Here is an 8,416-nt window from a genome sequence, read left to right as displayed (position 1 = left end):
AAAAAATGTAGTTTTTAGGTTTGACAAATTAAGCACCCCACCTTAGTCACAGGCCTTTGGCCCACCCACACAAGTGAGGTATCATTTTACTCAGGAGATCAAGGGGAACGCTGGGTGGTACGACATTTGTGCCGGCAGGGAGATCCCACCCAAAAATGTATGAAAAAGTGATTTTTTAACCTAAATTTAAGGTTTGCAGGGATTTCTGTTTAGGAAAACATTGGGGGACCCACGCATGCCATGCCTCCCTGGACTCCCCCGGGTGTCTAGTTTTCAGAACTGTTTGGGTTTGGTAGTTTCAAAAGATGGCCACTGAGCCCCGGGCCAAAAACTCAGGTGCCCTCCCAAAAATCAAGGTAGTTTTGCTATATAGTATTTTAAATTCACCACCGTACGATTTGAACCTTTTCCTGTTGCAGCCACTATGCCTACCCACGCAAGTGAGGTACCATTTTTTTCGGGAAATCTGGGGGAACGCTGGGTGGGTAGAAATTTGTTGATCCACGCAGATTCCAAAACTTTCCACCACAGAAATGTGAGGAAAATGTTTTTTTTCTCAAAATCTTAGCTTTGCAAGGGATTCTGGGTAACAAAACCTGGTGGTAGGCAGTCGAGTCACCCCATCCTGAACTCCCCTGGTGTCTAGTTTTCAAAAATGTATGGGTTTGCTAGGTTTCCCTAGGTGCTGGCAGAGCTAGGGCTCAAAAACAAAAGGTAGTCTCTTTGTCCAAAAAGGGCAAGATTTCACTGGGAAATTGAAGTGCGACCACGTTGCGTTTTGCGCTGTTTCATGTCGCAGCCACTATGCCTACCCACGCAAGTGAGGTACCATTTTTTTCGGGAGACCTGGGGGAACACTGGGTGGGTGGAAATTTGTTGATCCACGCAGATTCCAGAACTTTCCACCACAGAAATGTGAGGAAAATGTGTTTTTTTTGGTCAATTTCTTAGCTTTGCAAGGGATTCTGGGTAACAACACCTGGTGGTAGGCAGTCGAGTCACCCCATCCTGAATTTCCCTGGGTGTCTAGTTTTCAAAAATGTATAGGTTTGCTAGGTTTCCCTAGGTGCTGGCAGAGCTGGGGCTCAAAAACAAAAGGTAGTCTCTTTGTCCAAAAAGGGCAAGATTTCACTGGGAAATTGAGGTGCAACCACATTGCGTTTTGCGCTGTTTCATGTTGCAGCCACTATGCCTTCCCACGCAAGTGAGGTACCATTTTTTCCGGGAAATCTGGGGGAACGCTGGGTGGGTGGAAATTTGTTGATCCACGCAGATTCCCGAACTTTCCACCACAGAAATGTGAGGAAAATGTGTTTTTTTTTGTCAATTTCTTAGCTTTGCAAGGGATTCTGGGTAACAAAACCTGGTGGTAGGCAGTCGAGTCACCCCATCCTGAATTCCCCTGGGTGTCTAGTTTTCAAAAATGTATAGGTTTGCTAGGTTTCCCTAGGTGCTGGCAGAGCTAGGGCTCAAAAACAAAAGGTAGTCTCTTTGTCCAAAAAGGGCAAGATTTCACTGGGAAATTGAGGTGCGACCACGTTGCGTTTTGCGCTGTTTCATGTCGCAGCCACTATGCCTACCCACGCAAGTGAGGTACCATTTTTTTCGGGAGACCTGGGGGAACGCTGGGTGGGTGGAAATTTGTTGATCCACGCAGATTCCAGAACCTTCCACCACAGAAATGTGAGGAAAATTTGTTTTTTTTGTCAAATTCTTAGCTTTGCAAGGGGTTCTGGGTAACAAAACCTGGTGGTAGGCAGACGAGTCACCCCATCCTGAATTCCCCTGGGTGTCTTCTTTTCAAAAATGTATAGGATTGCTAGGTTTCCCTAGGTGCCGCCAGAGCTAGGGTGCAAAAACTACAGGTAGGCACTTTGCCATAAAAGGGTCAATTTTTAACTGCAAAATTGAGGTGTGACCACGTTGCATTTTGCGCCGTTTCCTGTCGCAGGCACAAGGCCGACCCACACAAGTGAGGTACCATTTTTATCGGGAGACTTAGGGTAATTCAGATTTGTAAATCAACTGTTATTACCAATTGAGTTTTCATGCATTTCTCCCTTCCCAATGAAAGACATTGTGTAAAAAAAAAATCTTTTTCAAAAATGACCTATAATTCACATGCTAGTATGAGTATTCCCAATTTTGAAAATGTGCAATTATATACTGTTTCTAGACTCTATAATTTGTACCCAATTCAGAAATACATAGGTGTCTTACATACCGATTTTTCCACATATACATTTTCCAAGAATAAGTGCTCTATACGCAGTAAATAAAAAAAAATCATTGCAAGTTGCTGCTCAGTTTTTGGATCTGGGTTCGTCGGGTTCTTCGAGAAACTACAAGTCCTATATATCCCCACAACCAGGAAGGTCTAACAAAGGTAATGGTACATTGCTTTCCAAGAGCTGTCAAAATTACAAGAAGTTATAGGTGAAAACGTTGAGACAAAAGGCTGTTTTTTTCAACAAATTTTCAATTATTACAATATTTAACTGTTAGTTTATATAAAGAAACCTTCATGGATTTAGACAAATGACCCCTTTTTGAATTCAGAATTTTGTCTACTTTTCACAAATGTATAGCTCTCCAGGATCCCTTATTACTTTCATACTCATTTCTACCATTAACTGGAAGGTGGTGAAAAGCTCTAAAAATAGCAAAAATAGGCTATATCCCAGAAAAATGCCAAAACTGTGTAAAAAATGTTGGTTCTCTGACAAAAGACTGTCATTCCCTAAAAGCTGAGAAAATGGAGATTTCATCCCCACAAACCCTTTTTTTTTTATACCATTTGCAGGGAAAAACCCAGAGGCTTTTATTTGCAGCCCGTTTTCCCCATTTTTCTGAAAAAAACAAAAATTTCACTATATTTTGGTTAATTTCTGGGACCCCTCCAAGGGAATCCACAAACCCTGGGCACCTTTAGAATCCACATGATGTTGGAAGAAAAGGACGCAAATTTGGCATGGATACCTTATGTGGCCAAAAAGTTACAGGGGCCTAAGCGCGCACTACCCCAAATCGCCAAAAAAAGGCTTAGCACAGGAGGGGAAAAGGCCTAGCAGCGAAGGGGTTAAATTACACCATTGATGACATCTCAAAAAACATCATTAATGGCATAATTGATGACACAATAGACATGTACATCATAGAGTTGCTGAGAGTGCATGTGTAGATCCATTGCATGAAAATAGTGCAAGCCTTGAAGGAAATTGTAATTGTGCATGTAGAAAGTTGTATAATGCACAATTTACAAATCACTTAAGTTGAGGGTGGAAGTAGTGCTCTGAGTTAAACAAGGTAAAAGCTGAGTATACCTGATGTGGGGCGGAGAGTTATGATTGAAAGTCGTTTGTGGCTTAAAGCCAAAGCCCGTACTAGAACACTCTGTGAGAAAGGCTTAACTTCCTTAACATGTGCCCCCACCATATATACACACTGCCAGTCAGGACATTAAGTGTGATGAAAAAACTGGGGGGAAGGAGGGTCTCTCAAAGGGGCATGGCCGATGCAATTAGGAGTGCGGCTTAAAAACACATAAGCTAAAATTCTGTGCTTAGCACAGTGTGCCGCCCGACTGGTATTTTGCTGCTTCTGTCATTGCATCCAGATATATAATACAACAAGTAACATTACACCTACAACAATCCAGGACTATTGGTTTTGCCAATGGCTGTTAGTTGCTTATGAAAATAAGCACCAATCACGAATTTGTTGTAAATAACATTGAAAGTTCGGACATGAGACTATGAAAGAACAATTCATCAAAGGCAGTGAAGGATGGCACTGCTGCAGAGCTAAGATTTTGTTTTCAGTCTGAGGGTGAGGGCATTAACTGAGAACCCAATAGTCACCCGTTTAGGTCTCGTCTAAGCCATCCCGTAGGGATGGTGGGCGAGATTATAGTAAGGCTTTCGAAAAGTCCCCCAAACTGCGGATTAGGTACAGTTCATGTGAGCTGGGCACGTGCACATCGCCAGCCACATCGCACATCGCACAACCACACCATTTGTCTGAGCCTCGGCATCAGACTTCAAAGGAAATCCGCTCCCCCGCCACCCAATGCCACTCCCCCGACCCACCACGCAATGCCGAGAGCTTGTTTTTCTCCTCATTACTGTTTTGCCTATTGTCTTTCAGTATGTGGAAAACCTCTGTAAACCACAGTGAAACTGTGCCATGGAAATAGTACATATACTCCACCCTTCTCCATAAATTAAAGACGAATAGTGGCAGATCCAGTCCGACCAATAGGTTTCGGGAATTTACTATTAACCGCGGCCTGCAAAAAAGAAGTGTAAAGCTTGCTGTAATGAGCTTTAAATTTCCACATTACTATTTTGGTAACTGAACATATTAAATCGACCGTCATCCCCGCCCCTCCTTCTAAACATGGCTTTGCCAACAGCCAGATACTCTTGATGACTAAAGCCCTTTAGCTTTAATCCCCATGCTTTCGCCCTATGTTGAGTTTCTCTCCCTCAGTACTTCAGAAGAAATTTCACTACTTTGCAAATTGTCCGATGCAATGATTGTCCCTTTGATGTGGCTTGTGTGTGATTTACATGCCGGAGACTCGAGGCTGGAGCAGGCGCCTGCCTCAAGACTCCGCTTGCCTCACCTCTCCGTGTTAATTTGTTGGGTCACCACCTCTTAGCATCCCTCCTCGCCCTGCCACAGCTCGCCAACATTCACCCCTTCCCTCGCTCGCTCTCTCCCTATTCCGCGCCTCCCCTTTGCTTTCTCCCTTCCCTCACTTCCCCTTCCCTCCTCCACAATCTGATCTTAATCACGGCGTCTCTGCTTCTGCACTGTGTGATTTTGGGCAAGTTGAACTGCAGCGTGAAAATAGAAAATCCAAGCTTAATCATGCGAATTTACACTTCTAAGGCTTCATGACCAAACCCTGTTGCATTTGCAGCTCATTAAACCCAACTTAATTACCACATATCATTCATAATTTAATGGTTTCTTGTCTGCAACGGGCCTGTGCGTAACAGGAAGTGGGACGAAGGGGATAAAAGCGTTTTTGAGCTAACGGTTAACTTGCAGATCATGTTTTCTGTACAAATCCTGTCACCAAAGTTTTTTTTTTTTAAATAGATGCTGTGGAACTTAATTTTTTCGAGGGGTAAAGATTATGTAGCAGTTGAATTCACAAGGTGTGTAGCTGGGAATTCAATACATCCATAGGCAGGGACAACGGGTGCAAGTTGGGGGCGGAGGGTAATGAAATTGCCAGATGTTTATCCACAAGGGCCCTCCAAGCAGATATATTTCCTGTATGCTATGTATTGGAAGAACAAAACGTTGAACCACTCGATTATATTTTTGGATGGTTATGTCTGGAATTCGTGACTGGTTCCTTTTCATAATGAACATCCCTTTTGTTATTTCCTAACAGTTTGAAAACCCTGCTATCTTCTTTTGCTTGTGGTGTTTTAATTGCTAGTTGTTTTTGTTTGCAGAAGTCTTTTATACCGCATCTTCCTTTTAGGTTAGACAAGGTATTAGATTGAGCCAGGCAACTTGCACCAGTGTGTTGTGGTCAAACAGCAATGCGTCAGGGTCCCCCTTCAGCTTTGCAGTGAAGGAGATGTGTAACTATGCCATCAAGTTTGGAATCTGCCGACCTAATTTCTAATCCCGGCTCCAGCATTTGACTGTAAAAAACGTGTGTTTCTGGGCTAGCCTCAGAACCACGAACCTAAAAATTATAATTACGAAATATAACCCCATTATGAAATGCACATGTGTAAATCCCCAATTAATGTATAGCACTCTGTAGCTCCCTAGCTCGGTTCTTAATACAGAAACACTAATACCCCCACCCACACTTCTGAGAGATTAAAATTTTAAATAAAGCACTTTATGTTTTCCATTAAATAAACATAGTCTCTTGCATTTTGATAATACTCTGGCACCCCATTTCCATTCTGAACGTTGAATTACTACAATTTATAATTTAATGTGGCTTGTGTGTGATTTACTTGCCGGAGACTCGGGCTGGAGCAGGGGCCTGCCTCAAGACTCCGCTTGCCTCGCCTCCCTGTGTTAATTTGTTGGGTCACCACCTCTCAGCATCCCTTCTCGCCATGCCACAGCTCGCCAACATTCACCCCCTTCCCTCGCTCGCTCTCTCCCTATTCTGCGCCTCCCCTTTGCTTTCTCCCTCCCCTCACTTCCCCTTCCCTCCTCCACCATATGAGCTTAATTACGGTGTCTCTGCTTCTGCACTGTGTGATGTTGGGCAAGTTGAACTGCAGCGTGAAAATAGAAAATGCAAGCTTAATCACGGCCACAACCACACACACACAACCACACACACACACACACAACCACACCCACCCACAACCACACACACAACCACACACACACACAACCACAACCACACACAACCACACACACAAGCACAACCACACATACAAGCACAACCACACATACAACCACGCATACAACCACACACACAGAACCACACACACAACCACACCGTCAGTGCACACTTTCACCAGGCACAGACACCATCAGTCATCAGTGCACACTTTCACTGGGCACAAATACCACCAGCGGTCAGTGCACGCTTTTGCCGGGCACAAACACCACCAGCCGTCAGTGCACACTTCCACCAGGCACACACATACCACCAGCCGTCAGTGCACGCTTTCACCAGGCACACACCACCAGCCATCAGTGCACGCTTTCACCAGGCACACACATGCCACTAGCCATCAGTGCACGCTTGCACCAGGCACGCACCACCAGCTGTCAGTGCACGCTTTCACCAGGCACACACACAACCAGCCGTCGGTGCACGATTTCACCAGGCAGCCACATACCACCAGCCGTCAGTGCACGCTTTCACCAGGCACACACACACCACCAGCCGTCAGTGCACGCTTTCACCAGGCACACACATACCACGAGCCATCAGTGCACGCTTTCACCAGGCACACATACACCACGAGCCGTCAGTGCACGCTTTCACAAGGCTCACACACTACCAGCCGGCAGTGCACACTTCCACGAGGCACACACACCACCAGTGCACAATTTCTACAGGCACACACACCACCAGCCATCAGTGCACACATCAATTGTTAACGCATCCACAATTAACTATTGTAGCAATGGCAGTATGGCACACTTTACTTTTAAAGATATTCATCTAAAGCGCAGCATGCCACCATTGCTACAAAAATAAATACACTTTTTTTGGCCTACAATTTATAGACTTTTGTTGCAATTGGTGTTGCAATATTTAGCAATGCCAATAGCTCAAACTTAATTAATGCGAGACCTATTGTTTTGCAAATGCTTGTTTAGAACTGCCAGTGGTGAGCACCGGCAGGACCCGGCACACTTAAAGCCCTGATGCCACTGTCTGCGGTATGCGTTGTAGAGGAACCACTCCTGGTCAAATAATGTCCCCAAAACAGGCGTCACACCAGGTGATAATTATCTCCTTTACGTCACTTCAGATTTGGTAGACAATATTGTTGATCAGCCCTTTATGACAATCCAAGCAAGAGGCATTATCTCAAGGCACGTGATGGACAGCTGGAATCCCTGTGTTTTTCGAGGGATAGACACTGTTGTGAAATCAATACAAGGGATGGTGATCAGGTCAAAAAATGAAGACCAAAGGAGCCGAGGTATACCACCAAATTCAAAACAAGTGACACTTTCGGACACAACCAGGATGAAGTGTTATCTGTAAAAAAGAAGTTAATATGTGCTGCAATGGCTGATTAACAAATATTTTGAACGATATAACTACACACAGATGGACAATTAATGAGAATAATAAACATTTACACAATGTGTGATTAGTATATGGAATATACGAACTTATTTGTGTTCCTATGTTCACATGGATTTATGATATATTCTCTCACTGCTTGCTTGAAGGAAATAATATGAATTTACTCGTAGACAAATAATTAGTATGCACATTATTGAATCATGCATAATTGATGGGATGCCATGATGTTAACAATGAAGGAGTAAGCCTGCTAGAAGGCGATAAGTATGGAGATGTAATCTTTATTTAACTTTTTTGATGTGCATGCATTTTATTTGTATCGAACAATTATAACGAAATGCATTTGAATTAACGGCTATCTATATATGTGTATATGTCAAATTATATAATGTCACATTTATTAATGAGGGTGCTCTACACCTTCCACAATTATAAGGAGTTGATCTGGAAGAAAGACTTAATCTATACTTAACCCATCGAAACCAACGATGGGCTTATGTGACCAAGACCCGTGTTAAAACGCGTTATTTATTTACTTTATTTAACAGATTTCTAAAGCGCATGGCTGCCCGTGAGCGTCCCAGCGCTAAGTGACAAGGGCCTTCTGCGGGGGAGTCTCACGGGAATAGCCATGTTTTGAGCGCTCTG

The sequence above is a fragment of the Lissotriton helveticus genome, chromosome 3_1 (genome assembly GCF_964261635.1).
Source record: "Lissotriton helveticus chromosome 3_1, aLisHel1.1, whole genome shotgun sequence".
In the NCBI taxonomy this organism is placed as follows: domain Eukaryota; kingdom Metazoa; phylum Chordata; class Amphibia; order Caudata; family Salamandridae; genus Lissotriton; species Lissotriton helveticus.
The sequence above is the reverse complement of the archived record's forward strand: the minus strand, read 5'-3'. Positions refer to the sequence as shown.